At 38.1% G+C, this 22,837-nt stretch overlaps 1 protein-coding gene across 7 annotated transcripts in view; it reads left to right on the forward strand.

Moving 5' to 3' along the window:
* osa (trithorax group protein osa) overlaps nt 1-22,837 on the forward strand; it is a 174,556-nt gene that overhangs the window by 98,300 nt on the left and 53,419 nt on the right. The window contains exon 1 of one of the 7 annotated variants that reach the window (XM_069505788.1): nt 11,081-11,420. The exons of the other annotated variants lie outside the window; for them this stretch is intronic. The gene's annotated coding sequence lies outside the window, so the exon portion shown is untranslated. Of the gene's footprint in view, nt 1-11,080; nt 11,421-22,837 lie in introns of those variants that run through there. 7 annotated transcript variants of the gene reach the window in all.

Below are 22,837 nucleotides of genomic sequence, written 5' to 3' on the forward strand. Positions count from 1 at the left end.
GCTTATTACTTGATGGCCATTTGGAAGGATGAGGGAAGATGGAAATTTTGAAAGCTTAGCGATTTTTCTTCGAAATTACCTTTCTAGTGCTTTATGCATAGTAGCAATGTCATTGATAGTAGCACATAGAGGTCGTATAGTCACTCCATAGCAGAGTGAACTAGAGTGAGGGAACTCTCGGTTTGACCTGAATCGACGATAATACGTCCAATATTAGGCTATGGTGATGTAAAATAAAAGAAAAAGTTGTGATATCAAATGATACGAAATAAGTACGGACTACGGTATTTCCTTATCTCTAAACCAAACTGATACGTTGTATTTCAAAGTTCAGATAATCTAACCTTTTTATTATCCGTAGTCTTGTTATTCGCATGATATTGATATATTTCACATCGCGAATGTGACGAATGTTTATCAGGAAGCGAAATTACGTGACAATGAAAATGTAGGTAGATACGGATACCGGATGTTTTCGCTTACCTGTATTTTTGTTAAACAAAATAATTATTCATTACTCAGGTCTGTAGGCCGAGTTGAAGCATCTTAAGAGAGAGGGGTCTGCCTTTAGATAATAAATAACGAGTGCAACGATTGCGACCGCCGCCCGAACCGGGGATAAGGGGGTCTCAGGGAGGGGCCGACCATTTTAATGTCCCGACGCCAGACTTTATATTAAACATTCGACCTTGACTGTGGCCTACATTGACACCGGGACACGCACACACGGCCATTTCACACGAAAAGAAAAGTTCATTCAGTTCTCTACCTACTATACCTACTATACTACTATAAATAAATAGTCACGTGGCCGGAGAGTTTCTACATGATGTGGCTATTTTTATTCTTATCTTGTGCAACCTTGTCAATGCCGCCGCGACAGGCAGCTATTTGGAAATTCTTTTTTTTTTTTTTCATTCAATGCATAATTAACTCTCTTATCTTTTGCAACCCGCTTAAGTTTTAATGAATGTTGATTTAATGGTTTGTTTATACTGGTCTTATGTAACGTTGTTTGAAAGAATCGAAAAGCAATAATTGCAGTGGTAATTTTTTTTCTGGTAGCGCTTGTCTTTACTTGTCTTTCATAAAACACCTGTTGCTTGCGGAAAATTCTTGAGACTCGGGAACCATCTATCACCAGGTGAAATATTGTATCATGAGTGTGTCCTGTAATGACGTATGGAGCGGAAACGTAGACACTGACAGTTGGCCTCGTCCACAAATTAAAAGTCGCTCAGCGCGCAGCTATGGAGCGAGCCATGCTGGGTGTCTCAGGGATAAAATCCGTAACGAGGTAATTCGCAGAAGGACAAAAGCGACCGACATAGCTCAGAGGATTAACTACCTGAAGTGGCAGTGGGCAGGTCATGTCTGTCGCAGAACCGACGGCCGATGGGGCAGGCGTGTTCTGGAGTGGAGACCGCGTACCGGTAAGCGCAGTGTAGGGCGACCTCCAGCCCGCTGGACCGAGGCGGGTGGATGAAGAAGGCTGAGGACCGTGTTTGTTGACGCGCTCTTGGGAAAGGCCTATGCTCAGCAGTTAAGGCATACAGGCTGATAGTGGCGTATATAAAGTTAATAGCCAAGATAAGCAGCAGGGTGTGGCCAGCGTGGTAGACTATGGCCAAAACCCTTCTCACTCTGAGAGGAGACTCGTGCTCTGCAGTGAGCCGGCGATGGGTTGATCATGATGAAGCAGTTGTTAAATAAGAACCTATTTACAAGCAGGTCCTAAAGAAAAATAACCATTAATCCACTATGAGTAGGGTAAGCAGTGATTTAACGCCTCTATGAACTGCACGACACTGCAGGCTGATAGAATGGAAATGGAATGGCATGTAAATGGAAACTGCTTACAAAAGTAGTAGGTTAGGTCCATTTTTGAACGCAGTCAAGATCTCGCGCAGTCAAAAAACTCTTGTAGACCGTAGAATTTGCAGACAGGCACCATCACGAATATGACAAGATCCGTTTATTGACTACGATACTAAAAATTAAACTCCTTCAAAGTTTTGCAATAAAAGTAGAAAGTCAAACAATTAAGTATAAAAAGTCTTTCAGAAGGAAATTGGAAAGTCAATTTACGTTTTCTATTTCTGTATTGCTAACCAACACTTAAATCAAACTAGGACAAAACTAAACCCTGATTCTATGCGGTCTCTTGGTAACTTTAATATTCTAAGTTAATGGCTTACGGGCTACACAGCCGAGTTGAGTCGCCAGTGTTTTTTGCCGCCTTGTTATGATAGGCCACGTTTTCCATTACATCTCTGACGTAAATTTTTCCGGTTTCGCGCATATTCCAAGTGTCTCATTAATAAACAGAAACATGAGCAGAGAATGAACAAACTAATTTTGAAGCTTAAAAATAAATAAAATTAAAGAAGAAGAAAAAATACTAGTATTTTGTATGATGTCGAATTTTTCCAGTGTTTTGTACGTTTTAGAACTTTTATAGCCATAAAAATTAAGAATCAAGATTTGGTATGGTAATAGGACTCTAAAGATTTTAAAACGACCATACTGTACACAATCTCATTCATTCTCTTGTACACCATACTGTGTGCAACAGATTGACCACAATATTATCAGTTGTTTTGAAAAATATTGCGACTTTAGATGATGGTCTGTGATGAAATATTAAAACAATTCAACCAACTAAACTAAAGGAGTAAATTATGACGATAATAAAACGCGTAGGCAGAAGTTTGTAAAGCTTCCCACTGTATTGATAAGCTTACAATTCGCAGTGACCAATTATGTTACGTTAAATGAGCTTATAACAGCGAAATTGTGATTGTGCGCATCCGAGCAAAGTGGGTCAGTGGCGAGAACGGAGGCAGGGTCGAGATGCCATTGACGTTTCCTTGCGTAACTGCCTTATTGTCTCGCTGACCGGACAAGTACAAAAGGAATACCCATCTCCTTGCATGCGGAGATTTCTTTTAATCTCGGGAAACTGAGATACGTTACGTCTTAATTTTCTGAGTTGTCAAGTTACATTATCAGATACCTATCAGTACCCTTAGTGTTTGTTGGATGGTCATCCTGAAACATTTTGGTCATACCTACCAAAACTTGTTGAGTATAATTTTTGTTTATTGTTCCCAGTACAAGTTTGTATTTTCCGAAAACTGTAACAGTTTTCATGAGTTTCTTGATAGTTAGGACGTCGTAGTAAAATGGACCCTATAAAGTTTTACATAATGTACAGAGCTGTTTGGAATTCAAATTTCGTTAAACTATAAATTTTTTACAAAAAAAATAAAAACCGACTTCGTTACACAAACACTAAAAATTTAAAAATAATTTAATTTATTACCGAATATATTATGTATACAAGAGTTAATATAGTTCCATAATAATACTTTTTGGTGCCGGTGCCAATTAGCTTTAGCTGCGCGAATCGTCTAGACTTCATATTTTTATGGGACTCCACAATGGCACCTCATTGGCACCGACCCCAAAAAATATTATTATGGAACTATATTAACTCTTGTATACATAATATATTCGGTAATAAATTAAATTATTTTTCAATTTTTAGTGTTTGTGTAACGAAGTCGGTTTTTATTTTTTTTGTAAAAAAAATTTATTTCACAATTTTTAGTGGCCCCATGGAATTATGCTATGACTGATTAAAAATCTACTGTTTACTAAGCTATTACACTGATCGCGAGCAATATACTCTTATCCGTTGAGGAGTTCCAGTATCTATCTTCGAAGATGTTCATCAGATCTTCACGAAATTTAAATGGGACCAACTTTGAAGTATACCCTTTCAAACAAAAAAAGAATTTTCAAAATCGGTCTAGGCGTCATCGAGTAATCGGGGAACATACATAAAAAAAAAAAAGATTCGACGAATTGAGAACCTCCTCCTTTTTTTGAAGTCGGTTAAAAATCTCATAGGTACTAGAAATAGGTACAAAGATACAGTACAAGTAGATGGTTCATAGGTCGAAGATCAGTCATAATAATGATCGGAAGTATCTAAGTACCATTAAAAGAAAAAGGGTGATCCCTCGACGGAGACAAATCCATTTCTCTTAGTCGGTCGTGCTGAAAATGTCGACTTTGCCTTTTGAATAACTATTGGAAACTTCGAAAAATTTATTTAAGGAAATGAGTTCGACATTTAGGTCAGAGAGACGTACAAAGTCGGCCATGAACTGAGTCAAGGCTGAGATGCCATTGACATGTCTTGCTTTCTTGCGTAACCACATTTCGTTACAGTTGATGTAGGTACCCTTGAGAATAATGTAGGTCGTTATTATTTGATAACGGAACGGAATAATTAATTAGCAACATCTTGATATTTTTAATAAGCTTATGTTGAGTTGCTATGATAGAGACGAGTTGATTAGTATGCCAAGAATAAGTGTGTAAAGTGTTGAGTGCCTCGATTAGAAAGACTTATCTCTCTCTGCGTACTCCTCATTGCTGAAGGGTAGTGACCCCTTTCCATTAATAAGAGGAGTTTTCATGGGATCGTAATGCGGTGCGTTGTATGATCCTTCCGCATACATTTCAACTAAGAAAACGAGATTTCGACTCTTACGTTTTTACAGTAATTATCCAGATGTTAGCGGTAATAACTGGAACCGACAGCTTAACGTGCTCTCCGAGGCCCAGGGGAAATGGAAAGGCCAAATTCCAAAGTCGGTCATCCATCCAGTTACTGGCTTGGGTCATTCTTGCTTGACAATATTGCAATCGATTGATATGCGTCAATAATAAATAAATCTTTATTTTGATAGAAGTTACAAAGTAACCACTACACACTAAGACACGGTTGCTCTAGAAAATTTTAACAGACTTGTAACCGTTAAACATTAAAAAAAATTAATTATAGGCAAACGCTTAACCTCAAGCACACCTGATGGAAAGTGATGATGTGGCCTAAAATGGGACGTATTTACCTAGAAGATGCCTATTCACTCTTGTTTTAAAGATAGCCTGGGTTGTAATTGGTAGGACATACAGATCGTGGAATGGATGGAGGAATGATGACGCAAAACATTTTGTGCGTGTAGATGGAATGTCGGCGACATAATTGTGGAAACTCGCCCGACGCGACGTCTTGCGGTTCGGTGATAAAATGGTGAAGAGTGGTAAACATGGCATTACAGAACAAGATGTCAAAGAAAACTATTTTAACGAATGTATAGTCCGTACAAAATTACTCCTCACGCGCCATAGAGTTTCTATGGGTCAACTGTCATGTCAAAAGTGCGGTTCACCTTTGAAATAAGGACTAAAATCGTACTTTTGACATGAAATTTGACCCATAAAGTTAAAATGGCGCGTGAGGAGTTCAATTTTACGCATTGTATGTAACGATATGAAACGGTTTGAAACAACCAAGCCTAAGTAAAGTAAGGTACACGCATTAGCGATACCTCATGCGTCCTTCCAGAACAGGGCGTTTCTGCTCCTCACCTCAAGTGTAATTTTCTCACATTATGGTCTTCTTAAATTTTCTGTAAACAACAACAAGATCATTCCGATTTAGCTTCTCCAGTTATAATATTAGGTTGGTAAGTTGGTTCGAGTTTCAATAAAAAAATCAAGGTATGGGTCAGTATGTTCAGTTGGACAGATATGCCGTTACGTTACAGCGACTTGCGCTTTGTTGCGTAACGGCTTTATGGGCTTCACTTATTTCAGGAGACATCTAATTCTCTATAGTTTTATCTGCGCCCTTGGCAAGCTTTCCCAGTTCCTAGAAATTCAAGACTTCTATAAAAAGTATTTTCTGTTAGCCAAGAGACTGCTTTTTCAGATTTCCGTTTTTATCCTTATCTACTTTAACTAGATTTATTATTCTATTCTAAAGGTTTTAGTTTTAAATGTCAAAGAACGTTGGTATTTTAATTTAAAATAATGAACTGATTATTTCAAGAAAAAAAGAATTCCAATTAAAAAACAAGATCGCAACCCTGCTTCACATTTACAAAATTTGTGGTTTCACGCGATACTTTAAGGTTTTTTAATATAACACGCTTTATTGGCTCTTTAAAGATAAATGTAGTGCCAATTATTTTTTTCCTTTTAAGAAAACCGAGGAATAAAAGCAAGGTTGGTGTGGTGTGCATAAATACTTATAGCTTGATTGTAGTGGTTCGGTACAGTAGGGTTACCAGAATACAATATACCACTGATTAAAAAAAATATATCTTCACGTCAAATTTCTTCAATTTTTTTTCAATTCTATGAATTTTCATGGTTTCAGAAAATGGTACTGAAGACCAGCAGTTTCTCCAAAAAAATTGTTGAATCACTGATTGTACATACAAAGATTTCGTTCGTTGTTTTTAAATAATGTTTGTAAGGCCCACTTACACAAGGATACTTAAATTGATTTTGTTATTTTTTAGTTATTTAGTTATTTTTTAATTTGGTCACTTTTTGGCAAGCGCATTATGCTCTTGCCAAAAAGTGACAGCGATAGAATAGAATAAATTTTATTTTTATCCAAGTAGACTTATTAAAAGTTCTTATGAATCGTTAACTAGTTTAATTTACCTCTGGTTCGGAATGCCGTTCCTACCGAGAAGAACCAGCAAGAAACTCGGCGGTTGCTCTTTTCAAGTCATCCATTTACAATATTATTATACTATACTGTACAAGCAATTGCAGCCCCGTGCATTGCTGGAGCGAGTCAAATCCAATTTAACTGTCCTTGTGCAAGTGGGCTACTGAAACTAGTAAATCAATCTCAATAAGTCAAATGTGATATTGTTTATCTTTGGCCTTCCAATTATGTAAACTAAAATTCCATCCTGACATACGGTCAAAATTTTGCAGAAGTCTGGAAAATTCCTGTTCTCTGGTAAGGTAACCCTAGGTACTGAGTACAGGCGGGTACACAGGTTCTACTTGCAGGTGTTCGGTGTCACTACGAAACTGGTCGCGCATCCGGTCCCAGCCTCGCCGAGCGCCCGACAGATGGCGTTGACTAGCCAACTTTACGATACTGCTTAGCTTTTGTAACTCGGAATAGCTGAGTAAGAGCGTCTTATACCAACACATCTGTATTCTGTACCTTAAATACATACTTAAATGATGCAATGAAATTGAATAGTTTGATTATAATCGGCAGTATTATAAGTCTTAGATAAATCGCACTTCTATACCAAAACTGTTTCAACTCACAAACATTCAGAATTTAAGATATTAAAATTTAAAAAAAGGTTTAGACAAAATACTTCTGTTTTGATTAAAGGAGCATAGTCTGACATAGATATTCCCATATCGATGTCAGAGATAAAAATCAGGCTATTTCAAAAAGCGCGGTTTTTTGAGTTAAAATTGAGTTGATGCAAAATGTGGTAAAAAAACTTATACAATTTTGTTTCAAGATACAGAAGGTTCTCGGTGTTACTTCAAGAAAAAATATCCTTTAATTACATTACCTTCTCCGGTGCTTATGCAACTAATAGCAGTATAATCGTGCCCGGAATCCGCCCGTAAACACGCTCGCTAACCTACTAAAACATATTTCTTTTATTTTGAGCTCGCCCTCGCAACACCCCACTGCCTGCCAGTCGACTCTACAGAACAGGTTTCTAATAGCCTCTACAGACGTACCAACTTACTGCTCCAACTTAGGTCGGCAGCTATCTTTTTTGCATGACTATAAATTTTTGGCTAGATTACCCTATTCAAATTCATTATCAAGCGATAGAGGTCCGCTGTTAGACATAGGTCTTTTGTAGAGACTGGAAGCCACGGTCTTGCGCTGCCTGAATCCAGCGGATTCCTGCGACTCATCTGATGTCATCTATCGAACTAGTTAGGGTCTTGCGTTTTCCGGTGCGAGGTGACCATGTTAGCACCTTAACTTATCACGATTCAGCTTAACTTGTCTAAATTATTTATCATTATTTATTACTTGTCAACACCCGACGTTTTTGTTGCTTCCGTCCGTCGGCCCAACTTTCGGCTTGGATTCCATTACGTTTACTAAATAAGTTAGAAGTAAGAACCTGTCGGCAACTAACATTGCTGCTAGTGAACCTAATATTTTCACAAAGCTTTTTGGAATATGCAAGGATTTGCAGTAAATTGATGAATGTTTCGGATCGCCCATTCAACCAGCCAAATTTGTCGAGGGCTTCCCAGAGCGAGGCTGAGGATCAAAGCAGTGCTCGCGTTGATCTGCCCCGTGCACTCTAGCAGCACGTGTATCGGTGTTTCATCTACCTCCATGCAGGCCCTGTACAGAGGACTATCGGTGATACATATTATAACAAGAAAGTGTTGGTTCAATGGGCCATGCCCTGTTATAAGTCGGTGCCATCTTCCTGAGTTTACCTCTGTCCCGGCGGAGTAGTTTGTTAGTTTGGCGTTGGTCCATGCTAGTTAAAGACTCTTTGGCTTGCCTGCAGTTAGTAGCATTTACCCACTTACCCACACTTAGGAATTTCATGTTTATTTATTAACATAGAAAAGTTAAGAGTTTTAATATTTTATGTGCTTATTATTAACAAAATTGTAATATGACGACTGAAACGTCATCGGCATAATCTGAAGGGGGTTTATATCGAAAATTGCGATAAATCCGCCGTCAGTGTGCCGAAGCCGCTTCAAACCCTCCGCATATTTTCTTTAAAATCAACTTGAGCATGGGCAAAACGTCTGTTACGATTTTTATTGAATTCGAGTCTCTTTTTGTGTTCTCGGAATTCCCAACTTGGTTTGTTTCCTTAGAAAGTAGAGTATTTTGATTTCTTCCTGTTACAAGTCGTGTTGTGAACTTCCTCAGCCGAGTTTGTGACGCAGATTGTGGTTGATGTAAAAGGTGAAAAACTATGTTTTTCGGCGATCATGTAGGAATTACTAGCTTCGGCAGTTTGAGTGTCTACAGTGTAAACTGTAAAGCCTACTTCAGTAAATTTTAAACGAGTCAAGTCACCAATGTACTACATAATTAATATTTGTATCTATTTTGTTTAAAATAATGATTTTGTGATCGAAAGTTTTAAACCTTGCTTAGTAATCCACTTCAAAGTATTAAAATTTATAACTACAAACTGTCTTTAAATGAGTAAATATGGAAAGCTTTTTCTCCGAAACAACGCTGGCTTAAACATAAATAGTAAAATATTATGCCAAGTATTATTTAATCTTATGTTGTAATCAAGTAAATAACTTCGATGTTGTATAGATGCACGAAGAAATAAAGATTGTCCTTCGTCAAGCGTCATTAGTATGCCATTAATTTATCGATAAAATCGATTATGATAATGCTCGCGCGCAGACCGATGGGCGTCTTTTGTGCTACGTCCTGAAGGCGCCTCCTTGGCGCTGGGGTCCATCCAACCTCGCATTATTTAGATTTTTTATCATCTACGGCTCTATCCGCTCTCAACCGTGCAAGGCTTTATTTTACGGCCTCTCTTTTTCAATCTATTCCATAGAATTATGCTGATAGGGCTTATTGCATATTATTAAATATTGACTTATTGAGTTTCTTTATATTTTAACTAGCTTATGCCCGCGACTTCGTCCGCGTGGATTACACAAATTTTAAACCCCTATTTTGCACCCTTAGGGTTGATCTTTAACTATGAGATTTTAACATATGAGCTTAATAAAATATGTCATACTGCTAATTGCAAAAATATTAACTACAAAACTTCTTTATAGACACTTCAAAACTGACACACTTTCATACAAACTTCAAACCCCTATTTTACCCCTTCAGGGGTTGCATTTTGAAAAATCCTTTCTTAGCGGACGCCTACGTTATAAATAGCTGTCTGCATGCCGAATTTCAGCGTGATTTCAGTAGTTTGAGCTGTGCGTTGATAGATCAGTCAGTCAGTCAGTCACCTTTTCCTTTTATATATTATATAGAAGATTTATAGGCTCAATTGCGACCGTATGTGCGTATTAGTTATTACTACTACATCTGCGTTCTTGATCAGTTCAGAGTACAACATCTGGTTCATTTTATACTGGTTTGTTTCGCTCATACTAATGTATATTTCTGATGATTTGGTCATCGATTGAGATTCTTAGCTTTACAATATGAGGCTTTGAAGTCAGACCTTCTGTCAATATATCTAATTCTTTTTTGGGTCTATGCTTTTATTTCAAAGTTTTCTATAATTTACTAATATAATTTGCTTTGTGATTTTAGTAAGCGGTGTTATTTATTAATATTTTATGTTTCAGTTTATATTTGAAATATGTGACCTTTTTGTCATTATACTTTGTCATTATACATTGTCCTTTATTTTGGGCCTTTGCTTTTATTTCAATTTCAATATAAATGCTCTAGAGATTTTGGTACGTAGTATTATTTAGTAATCCTGTTTTGTATTTCGGTCTATATTTGAAATGTATTCCGTGGAGATAAATACAAAAACACGTACATCAATGTTCAGTGCAAATACAAGTGACCCGCATTTCCAATAGGCCATTATTGTATCCACCGCAACTGTAATGAGATGCATAACATTATATCAATGTACGCATTTATATGACTATCGCACACAATCCGATCAATATTGCCTAATTAATTTGTTGCTGCTCGTTGTGGCGCTTATTGCTCTCTCGTGTTTGTTTGCTGTTTAGGTTCTGATCAAACACGCCGGAACGCCCGAATCTGCGGCTTTATTTCCGCTTCGTTTATCTAATTGTGACTAATACAATTATTGATAGAGGCATTCGATTGTAAGCGAACCGTTACAAAGTTTATCGTAAATGTCGTCATAGTGCTATATAAATACACAAATATTAGCGATAAAACTAAACAATTCGCAATGATCACTTAGATATAAAAGCTAGAGTGTAATCAGATGAATTGCAAACATATGAAGCAAAGCCATAGCAGAACTAAGCTGATTTGCCATGTACGTGGGTAGGTACTGGGTATTCTGAGTAGAAGGCGAGTGTGCGCGCCAACAAATAACTGGTCGAGTGTTGGGTGTGTGCAGTGCTGGCATAGCGCGACCCCCCCGCTCGACTCGGCGTGCCCTCGCTGGTAGGTAGCGCTATTGCTATACATATGGGTCGGAGCCGAGCGGCGGCCGTCGCAATATCAGCCCGGTGAAATCGCTCGCCCGCCCGCCTCGTCGCACCGCGCGCCTCGCCTGCGCCAGTCGCCGTGCGCCAACTGAAACGCGCGCACCGCTAGAGCAATCGAGCGTACTCCCATACATCCACACCGTACGACCCGCTGCCCACCATCGCTCCACTCCGCTCCCCGTGCTCGAATTACGAACCGGCTCATCCTCTCAGACTTATCTCCCCGACCCTATACTGTCACATAACTCCCATTGTACCGTGGACTGTCAGTGTGTGTGTTCGTGAGTGCATGTGCGCGACCGACTCTAATCTGTGTATCGGTATCATTCCAAGAAGGATTCAAGACGGCCGTCATCATAAGGCTGCCTGCGAACACAGTAAGTATCTCGGCCGCATGACTCCTTAATGTAAAATGGGACGATTCTTATCTACTGTCAATTCGGTGTGGTGTGCGTGTGTACAGACTGTATGGCGCGGGCGTGTGCGTGACATCCGACCGCTGCTGCGCCTGTGTGCGTTGGCTCAATACTCGTGGATTCTATTTTGCGGCGGTGTGACTAGATGTTTGTTTTTATTATCATATGACCGGTGACTGTTGGAAACTTTGACGAGAATGTCGTCTAAATTGTGAAACTTTACAACCACTGCAATTTAGTTTTTCGATTTTTTTAAACTTATGTAATCCGGTTACAGTTATGTATTATTAATGATCCTAATTGGTGTCTTCAACCTTATATCCATAGATCTAAAGATTTTATGTTGCATCTATAGAACTTTTAGAACTTCGTTTTAACTTCAAGTCGGTAACAAGAATTGTAGCTATCTGTAAGGCAAACGGTATCATTTGCCGTCGGAAGCCGTTATAGGCGTATTTCTGCAGCTTTTCAGTTTTATCCACCTACCTTCCTAATTAGTTAGCAACAAAATTTGTGCTTATATTGTTGTTATGCATACTTTTATAACATTTTGTAAATAAAGCAAAGAGTTAAGACATACGGATATTACATGCATATCCATTTTTTTACTTGTATGGGTCAATGACTTGTTTCACATATTTTGCGCTGATTCAGATAATTTATTCGCAAAAATATACATAAAATTGTTGAAAGATTTCAATTTGCATAGTTGTTGAAATATCTAATTGTCCTAGATATTTAGTTATTTAAGTCTTGTTTCACACGTACCTAGTAGATATTTTTTCTAGGTAAGTTTTGTTATTATTTTGTGTAGTTGCAATATGTGGAAATGTTTCATTATGTAATGTAGAATGTCAAAAAATCCGTTTTTCAGTGATATTATTTCATCTTTTTAATAGTAATACGTATTGTAACTTTAAAATCGTGTGTATGGTAGACCATACACTCGTTTTTAAACTAACAATACGTATTTTTGTCTACTTAAATGAAGCGATAAAAAATAATTTTCATTCTTTGTTTTTAAATGATGCTCGAGTAATTATTTTGAGCACCGAATTATGAATTATCCTATCGCACAATGTATGGAACTTTTGAATCGAGTTCCTAAGGAAATAAGACGGAAAACCTTCAAATAGTAGCTTATCATACTTAGGTATGTGGTTTTAGTTAGGACGTAAAGACACGTCCCGCTTTGACAGCTACCTGGATAGGTATAACATTTTTGACAACAACTTCCAGTTAATCAAAATATTACGAAGGCCTTGACCTTTATAAATGTGTTTAATATACAGCTCTTGTATGCGAAAATAGACATCAATCTATGGGTGGCAAAGCAATTTAATGGTCGATGTTACTTATAATGTAAATTCTAAAAAAATACATAGGTTCATTAATCTCAGCTATAGACAAAAAAGATACTTGCCATGAATGTTGAACACGAACTATGACAGTAGTAGGTAATTCCTGTCATAATTCGTGATTTCGTTTGTGTGACTGTTATGAGTTTTTGTAGGCTTCTCAATGGAATCGACATTTGGAACCGATAGTTATAGTCTAGTATTATCAGTAATCAGTACCTTTCTACATATTTTACCTTGGTATTCAAAATTGTCTCTACTTACTACTCTATCCTTCTGCTCTTTCCTTTCTACCCATTCTGATTATTCAAAATTGTCTCTATTCAGTACTCTATCAAACTGATCTTACCCTTCTACATATTGTGAATATTCAAAATTTTCCCCATTCATTATTCCACCACATTGCTCTTACCTTTCTACATATTCTTGATATTCAAAATTGTCTCTATTCTGTACTCTATCACGCTTCTCTTATCTTTCTCCATATTCCTATTCTAAATTTTCTCTATTTCCTACTCTGCTCTTACTTTTCTATACATTCTGTCAGAATAATTGTCTCTATTGACTATTCGACCACGCTATTCTATCTCAGACATACTAATTTGACGCGTTTTTTCATCAGATTATTGAATTAATCTTGTAAAATTAATGGTTGTTGGTTACCTACCTAACTTATTTGAAATCAAAGTTGAAAATGAGGGAAAAGCTTCCAAAAAAGACTGCAACGTAAAAATAGTTAATTTGACGATAGCTTTCTTTCTTAATGGCACATCACTGATAATAACACGTTGTGTGCGTGTTTATTGTGTTTATGAGAGTGATTATTTAATACGATCTCACGCTCACCGTTCCACAACGTAATGTCCTAAGTGCCTACAACAAATCGAACCGAGCGCTTTATTCGTTGGCCGTATCGAGTTCGCCGCGATGGAAAGCGGCGTATCGCACATTCTTCCGTCGGGCAGCCGTTTACACAAATTATACCGATGTTACGTATAGCCGTATAGCTATTTAGGTGGGCATTATTTATGTTCTCTAACAGTGGTACAGTAGTGTGTGTGCAAGTTAAAATCGGAGCAGTCAGCTGATCGCGCTCGTGTGCGTTACGTTCTTCGGGAAACACCTTTCGATGACGTGAGCGAGCTTTGTTTAATTGGACACTCACATTGTTCCCTCGTTTTTTACTCCATATTTTATTCACTTGACGGCGCTCGAGCGGAATGTCGTTTTATTTTTTTGATTGCGAAATATTCTCTCTTTATTTTTCGGACAAAGGGGTGATGGCGTGATTGTGTACCGTTTCTCACTTTTATCTACATTTATATTAAATCTATGCTATTGTTGTTACGACTAACTACATGTTAACAGTGCAGCCGAGTTTCTTGCTGATTCTTCTCGGTAAGAAAGGCATGCTAAACCAGTGTCAGTGGTACATTTGACGGTTCAAAAATAGCAACTTTTAAAAGTTTATTTGAATAAAATTCTTTCTATTTCTGTTATACCTTTGATATAACAGAATAATATAGAGATATTATTTGTATAAAGTACACTTCTAGCCATATTCAAAGTTTGTTATAAATTAGCTTACTGTCACCTATTCTCAAGTTCGCATTAGTCTGGTAATTTTTAAGCTTATTATATTTATAACACACCATGAACAACAGTATGGTTTAGTTATTATTTGCAATTTTAAAAGTAGGTATCTACTTACGTGTTTCGTTCTCTTAACCCGGATTATACAACAAGTTTCATTTACCAAACAGATACCACCGCCGCTTCGCAACTTCGCACCCATAATCATAAAGCAGTCTAAAGTTTCTAACTTCACACTTAGCTAGCAAGATAGAAATGCATGTTTTGATGCTCCCAAAAGTTATAAAATCGATGGTAGTGCTGATATTTTTCTCTCGAAACTTGGACATTAGCACAACTCCTGTGTGAGCGTTGTTCAATAGTTATGTGAACATTGAATCAATTCAATAATTCTGAACGAAAATGTAAAAACGATATTCGGTCGGTTTATCACTATCATTAGATAACATTCAATCAATCATTTATTTGCTGTAAATACAGATGTCGACAAAGATGTAACATTATAGAATATAGTAGAAAGATTTTTATTCAAATGAACTTTTACAAGTACTTTTAAATCGTCAAATACATCTACCACTGAATCCCATGGATCTCTCTTTCTTTTTGCCCTCATCTTATCCCGTTGCGCGGGGTCAGCTTTTGTTATCATGCGGCCCCATGTAGATCGCGTGTTCGCGTCTTCGACATTGAGGCATAGGGGTTTCATGTCCCTTTGGACATTTGTCATCCAGGCAGCGGACAGTGGTCTTCCCTTACCCCTCTTTCTTGCAGCCATGGAAAGGCACTTTTTCGCCACTTAGTCGTCGGGCCTACGCATGACGTGTCCGTACCATCTAAGCATTGATTCTGATATTTGCTCGGTTATGGATGCAACTTTAAAGCTTCCTCTTATATATTCATTCCATACTTTTAACTTACGTATGCGTATGATGATGCCATCTCATCATACGCATTTCGGTGTTCTGTAGCTTCTGTTCATGGCTCTTTTTGGCTGCCCGAACATCGCTCCCATATAGTAATGCTGGTCGTACTGCCATTTTATAGACCTTGCCTTTAGTTCTTATTGGCATGTTACCGTCACATAGCACCCCTGTGAGAGTACGCCACTTCATCCATCCGGATGTCGTTCTCATTCTCAGAATTTTTCATTTTCAGAATGGCCTTTTTGACTTCCGTGATGGTGATTTGATTTACGGGTCCTTGTGTTCTTGGTTCTTCGATTGCAGCCTGTCTGGGGAACTCTTCATTCAGCAGTACATATATGCTAATACTCGTACCACCTTTTACAGACATCTTTATCGGATGTTAGTAGCGTGCCTTTGCTGTCCTTGATGTAATATTTCGTAGTCTTAAAATTCTTCGTGTTATTGTGCTAGTGTTTAGCTATTTTATAAGTATATCTCTGTATCTGAAGCTAAATCTAGTTGTTGATAAAGGTCCAACTCTGCATTTCCCTTCTCAGTCGCAACTGATCTTCTTAGGTTCTTATTCGCCTCTTTGTACTCTAGCTTATCCTACTCTGATCATCAGACGAATATTATTATTTAAAGAACATCTAGACGTCATGTCAACGACCAACGTATACGAACATAAATCGACCATCGACTATTATGCTGTACATAGATCCACTAGTAGGGATTTTCATACGCTAAAGTCTTCCGCCTGACCTAATGGGTACCTACTACCTACTACCTATACGGACATAGGTTCGTAAAATGTATGAAAATTGTATATAAGATCAGAATTGTTTGAAGAACAATATGAAGAGTGGTTGCACATTTTCATTTACGTACACCATACTAAGTTACGCGCCGCGCTAACGAATCGGATAATGTGCAAAATTGGAAATGCTGTTAGGAAAATATACCGACTACATTGTATGTAGTTTGTAAACTAACACCGTCCACAGCCAAGCGAGGCAAACTTGTGATTTGTAGAAAAACCCCACGGCCTGGTCGGTGATTACGCCGTACGCCGGCCGTTCTCCGCATTTTGCTGGCTTTATTTGCCTCCACTCATCATCCTGCCTTGGACTAAAAGTAAATTGTAGACGGTATATTAGGCGCCAGAATACAGCTGGGCCGGAGAAACCTTGTCAATAAACAGCTGTTGCATCATGCGTGGCAGTGAAAGACGCACTTAATGCACAGATTTATAGCTCATCATTCACATGTGGGTTTCAAGTTGTGTTCTGTACCTATATTTATTTATGCCAAGTAATCCTTCTTCTTCTTCTTATTTTGCTTTGTGGGCAAGTAATCCTTGGTAAGCAAGCTGGACGCGTGCCAATTTTCTTGTCATTGATTGGTGTATTTAAAAAAAAGTGACTTTAAAAATCCCATTTTTGAATAATGAGCTAAGTGCTATAAAATATATTATGTTAGTTTAGCGGTCGTTAAATCGTAACCTGTGGTGTGTGTAACTGATCTATTAATTGGCTCTACAATAGTGTCAATATCTTTGCTACTGCACCAAATTGTCTTCATTTTAACGACTACATTTGTGGGCATCTTATTTATAATTTTTATTATTTAATACATATCGAAAGTACCCCGGGCCTCCTTTATTCTTTGGTGCCGAAATTTATTCAGCCACTATCAGCGACTGTTAACGCCATCTAGTAGCGCCACACCACATTAATAAAAATATTAAGTCTAAATTTCTTTGTAGTCTGAGCATCCTACGAAGCATGTTTTTTCCAGTGTCAAACGACAACACGCAGCCTTTGAAATGATGCTTGGTTTGAACTTTTTTTTGTGTGCTCACCAACTACACAACTAACGTCATGATGGTGTTTTTGTGTTAATATTGAATGCGACCTCGTATTTGAAGTGATGTTTAATGACGCATGTCTTTTACTGTAAATTATCATGCTTTTGATAACTGGTATAATGAAGCTTACTAAGTACATTTTTTGTAAGGCACACAACCACAAAGACGCCCGGGTGTTATTGAAAACTCTGTTAGTGTGACAGTGTAAGCTGCATTATTAGCAATTAGAAGGCAATCTGCTAAATAATATGAAGAAGCTTGAATAAGGGATATTAATTTAACTCTCCTCCTTAATTACTAACCATATTATAAATGTTGTTTGTTGGGTTTTCCTTCAAACACGCAAAGGATCGGTGTGAATTTTTGCGTGGACGTAAGACCTGGGGAGTGACATAGGCTGTTTTTATCCCAGAAAGTCAAAGAATTCCCACGAGACTTAAAAACCCTAAACGCCACGCGGAAAAATAAATTCGTAGTCTCTACTCTGTGACCATACCTATTTAAGGCTCCCACTTATAACCAGCGCTGAAGCTTGCTGCAGCATGATGCTCAATGGGAGATCTATATTTGGTCACCCAATAACATTAATTATTTAGTTTCACATTTCATTGTGGTGAATTTGGTGATCAAGTAAATGATCGACTGTGACAGAAAGACCGAGAAGAAAGTCGCACAATAAGGGTACCATTTTAGTACGGAATCCTAAAAAGTTTGTTTTCTTTCTTTCATCTAAAATCTTAATGGTAATTGGTAAATAGTGGGTAGGCATCGAAGTCCTTGACGTGTTTGCCGAACCGTGAAATGTAGTCGCAAATTGCAGGTTAGTTGGTTCATTAAATCTTCGTCCCACGTTGTCTTCGAAGAATGAAAATTGTGGGACAAGATATGTTAGCTTAAAGATTTTTCTTAACCTAAACCTTGGGAAAATCAGTGATCCGTCGCGTCGCCGAATCACAGTATAAGTACATCTCATTGAATTGGACTAACCACGCATTTTTTTTACTTGTATATTGATTGCCATACTAAACGTGATGAATTCTCCTCTGTAATTAAGCGTCATAGAACTTCTGCCAAGAACTGGTACGACAATAAGGGTAAGCCCGCACTCCGAAATTTCACCACGCGATTTTTTTTCCCGCTGAATTTTGCTACATGGAGAGTGTAAGAAGCAGTTCATGCAATGTTTTGTGTGGCCGGCCAAGTGCTAGTCAGACTCGCGCACCGAGGGTTCCGTACTACAATCGTATTTTATCGATATTTTGCACGATAAATCAAAAACTATCATCCATAAAAATAAATAAAAATCTGTTTTAGAGTGTACAAGTAAAGCCCTTTCATGTGATACCCCTTCAATCAATCTTACTTTTAAAGTTGAAAATAGTAATTATTTGTTCATGAACACATTTTAATTTTTAATTTTTTTGTTTTGTGATGTACCTAACCACAAATTGACGGTTTTCAGTTAGTTTTAGTTATATATTTTTCTTGTAGTTTTCTATACCGTATATACTGTAGTTATATTTAACTATATTTTTCTTGACAGACACGACAGGCGGACAGACTGACAACGAAGTGATCCTATAAGGGTTCCTTTTTTCCTTTTGACGTACGGAACCCTAAAAATGAAAAATGCAATACGTAAATGTATTTTAAGCACGGTAAATGATACTTGACATTGACATTTGACGCGTTCGTCCAACCATGAAACGTATTCGATTCGTATTTTGCTGAGTTGGGATCATTATTTCTTCGACCCACGTTGCCTTACTAGAATACGAGTTGGAGTGAAGTTAGACAAAGTTGCGTCCCGTCCGCCCCACCGCCGGAAATAAATAAGCAAGGGCCGGCATTCGACAATAATAATAATTCGCCGGGGCCCTGATCAGCTGTTTTCCCCACACCGACTCCAGTCCCCGAGTAACAGGTGCCCTATAAACAGATTAACTGCGTGCTTCACTTCACTTGTCTTTCACACTTCGACGTCTATTTTTAACAAACACAAACAAAAACTCGGAGGTCTCGTTTTTTAGGGTTCGATAGTAACCTGTATAGTTTGTTCCAGTCGCTCTGGCCGTCTATCTGTGTATCACGGCCATTTTAAAAATAAATAATCTAACAAGTACAGACAGCTATTATAGAAACATATAACAAATAACGGTACCTATACCGTTACAGTTTATTCATGCTCGGGACTTGGTCCGCGTGAACTACACAAATTTCAAACCCATGTTTTCACACAAAAAAATTAAATTGTGGTAATGAAATAACAATTAGTATATTCAATTTTCGAAGTAAGATAACTACATCAAGTGTGGTATCATATGAAAGGGCTTCACATGTGCATTCTAAAACAGATTTTTATTTATTTTTATGCATCATAGTTTTTGAATTATCGTGCTAAATATCGAAAAAATACGGCTGTAGTACGGAACCCTCGGTGCGCGAGCCTGACTCGCACTTGGCCAGTTTTTTATATATAGACTAGCTGACCCGGCGAACTTCGTACCGCCTAACAGTCGATTCTTTTTCAGGCTTTTTTTTAAATTTTTCTCTCCGTTAGAACCATCCTCGTACTTCACGGAATATTATAAAAAAAGAATTAGGGAAATCGGTTCTCGAGATTTGTGATCAGCAACACATTCAGCGATTCATTTTTATATATAGAATATGTTTGTTTGGTTGTGCTTACAAAATGTGTTGAATTGTAACTTGTAACCATAAATTTGGATACAGAGGTTTTACATCATCAAGTTACAAGAACTGTTATTTTCTGAACGTGCAGCCTCGATCTCAATGCCGCCGCTGCGTCAGCGTCAAAACTACTTTCTGCCTTAGTGAGTGACGCAGCATCGCTCGTCGCAATGATCCGTTGGATTCGGACATTAGTCTGTATGAACTGTGAACTTTAGCCGAGCGTCAACGGTTGAAAAGCCAGTAGTCATGTTTGACATGCTTACTATCTATCCATGGACTAATATTATAAATGCGAAAGTGTGTCTGTCTGTCTGTTAGCTTTTCACGGCCTAACAGTTTAACTTATTTTGATGAAATTTGAAACAAAGTTAGCTTACGTCCCGGGGAAGGACATAGGCTACTTTTTATCCCAGAAAATCAAAAAGTCCCACAGGAATTTTAAAAACCTAAATCCACGCGGACGAAGTCGCGGCCATCATTTAGTTGTTATGAAATGTTATTTTAGTAAACAGTAGATACCAAAAAGTCGTGATAGCTTAGTGGTTAAGACGTCGGTCTTCCAGTTGGAAGGTCTGGGGTTCGATCCAGGGCACGCACCTCAACTTTACATAGCTAAGCGCGATTTTAATAATTAATAATTACTTGCTTAACTGGTGAAGGTATTCATTGTGTGAAAACCTGCATGCATGAAAGTTCTCCACAATGTTCTTAAAAGTGTCTGAAGTCTGTTAATCCGCACTGGGCCGGGGGCCCGTGGGCGTGGGCTTGGCATGATACTATGGCCTAAACCCTTCTAATTCTGAGAGGAGACCCATGCTCAGTCTCCAGCCGGCGATGGTTTGATCATGATGTTGATGATGGAACAGTTAAGTACCTAAAGCAAGTTTCGGTATACAAAATGGATGAAATACACGTCTTTCACATTGGCTAGTGGTCTACAACAAACACGTCACAATATCGGGTCGGCTAATATTATGGAAACACTCTTACATAATATCATGTGTTTTCAACTCATCTGACGAACCTTGAAAATGTCTGTAAATATTATACAACATACTGAACAGCTGATTTATTAAATTACGTTTTGGTGTTGGTAATCGTTTGCTTGAATTACGTAATATAGTTGTGTTGTACGTTTACGAACTTTGAAAACATTATTATTTAGGTTGATTTTGGGCTGGATTCTAACTCACCTATCACGTTTTTAGGGTTCTTATCCGAGGTATGTCAACGGGACCCGGTTACCACTGTTTTACGTATAGATTGTAAAACTGTGCTGTTACTAAGCCTTCGTTCTCTGTCCGTCCGTCCGTCTGTCAGCGGAATATATCTCATGAACCGTAATAGAGAGTATTTTCACAGATTGTGTACATATTTCTATTGTAGCTATGGCAAAAAAAAAAATTACAATAGCCGCCAAGCAAATTAATAAAAATTAAAAGTCACATAGTGTTCTATCTTGTACGATGGTACGGAAAATTTCGTATGTGAGTCCGTTTCGCACTTGACCAGTTTTATCTTAAGGTTCTTTTAGTCACCGTGATGATTACGACAAACAAATTTTAAATGACTCATTCTTATATAGTTACAATAAAAATGTAGAGACCTGAGACATTTTCACTTTTATTGTTTTGTTAGATACAGCCGACATCCCTTAGCTTTTTAACTGGAGTGTGTCAAATCTAATCCAGTTTCACTTTTTATTGCCCAACCGAGAGTGAAAACAATTGGCTTTTGTGTGAGAGTTAACTGAGACTTAGTAAACTCGCGTACAACGATTAAATAGGACATACCTAGGTAGCAATGTTGTGGAAGTATCACGTTCGCAATAAAAGCGAGAACACACAAGGGGCACGTCGCACGACAAAAATTTGTAGATATACCCTATTGAGTATCTGAAAATATAAAGGTGCACACACTAGACAGCGTCTTGAAGACATGACTAAAGGAAAAATTGTCCGATTTGAAAAGCCCATTTAGTTCTCTGTTGTCACAATATAGAAAGTTTTAAACCAAATCCCCTACTGCCATACTTTGATATCATTATAAATCCCTTTAATCTCAAAGAGAAGTATCAGTTCATCCAATAACTTGACTGCGATTGCACCTGGTGGTAAGTAATGATGCACTATAAGAAGGAAGCGGGCTACTTTAGAAAGGGGGTGGCAGTTTTATTAAACCAATATAATTTTTTTGTCTTATTTTTTATTTGCGGACACACTGACGTGTGTGTTGACCCCTCATCAGATTCGACAAAGTATCGTACCGTAACGCTAAGTCGATAGGCGGTACTGCTTTGCTGGTAGTTAAGTCCAAAAAGATCGCGATGATTGCATGTTGTAATGATTATTAGGCTAAGGGCCTGTTTCAAACACTATGTAATGAATAAATTTGACGTTATGACAGTTTTTGTATTGGGAATCTGTCAAAATGTCTCCATTCTTCTCTCCCCGGCCAGACGTTTTACAACAGTGTAAACACTTGTTTGCAACAAAAATTCGTTATAAACACTGCTGTAAACCGCCGCTGGAGACCGATGTGGAGGACTTATTTACAAGTCTGGCCGTGGTTTTAGATAAAGTTTATCTGGCAATTGTGAAACAGGCCCTTACAATCCCGCGAATAGGTAAGCGACAGGACACAGGGACAGGTAGCTTAAAGTTGTGCGACAAAAAGTCTCTAATGTGTCGTAGGTCTATTCAGAGTAGGTAATCGCAGTCGAGCCTGCCGCGTTTAGTTTAGTTTAGGGCTCGCCTCGGAGAGCCGGGGACTGGGGAAGGCAATTCGCAATAACCAGCATTTCGCTCTCGATACGCCGTTCGCCGATGACGAGCCGGTTATGTAATGTAAATGTTTACGTGTGCACCTACCTCCGACACGTGCTCGCCGCCACGTGCTCGGAGAACACTAGCCTTGTGAATTATTTATTTACGAGGCAACATTTTCACACGCCGGTCGACG

The sequence above is a fragment of the Maniola hyperantus genome, chromosome 21 (assembly GCF_902806685.2).
Source record: "Maniola hyperantus chromosome 21, iAphHyp1.2, whole genome shotgun sequence".
NCBI classification, from domain to species: Eukaryota; Metazoa; Arthropoda; class Insecta; order Lepidoptera; family Nymphalidae; genus Maniola; species Maniola hyperantus.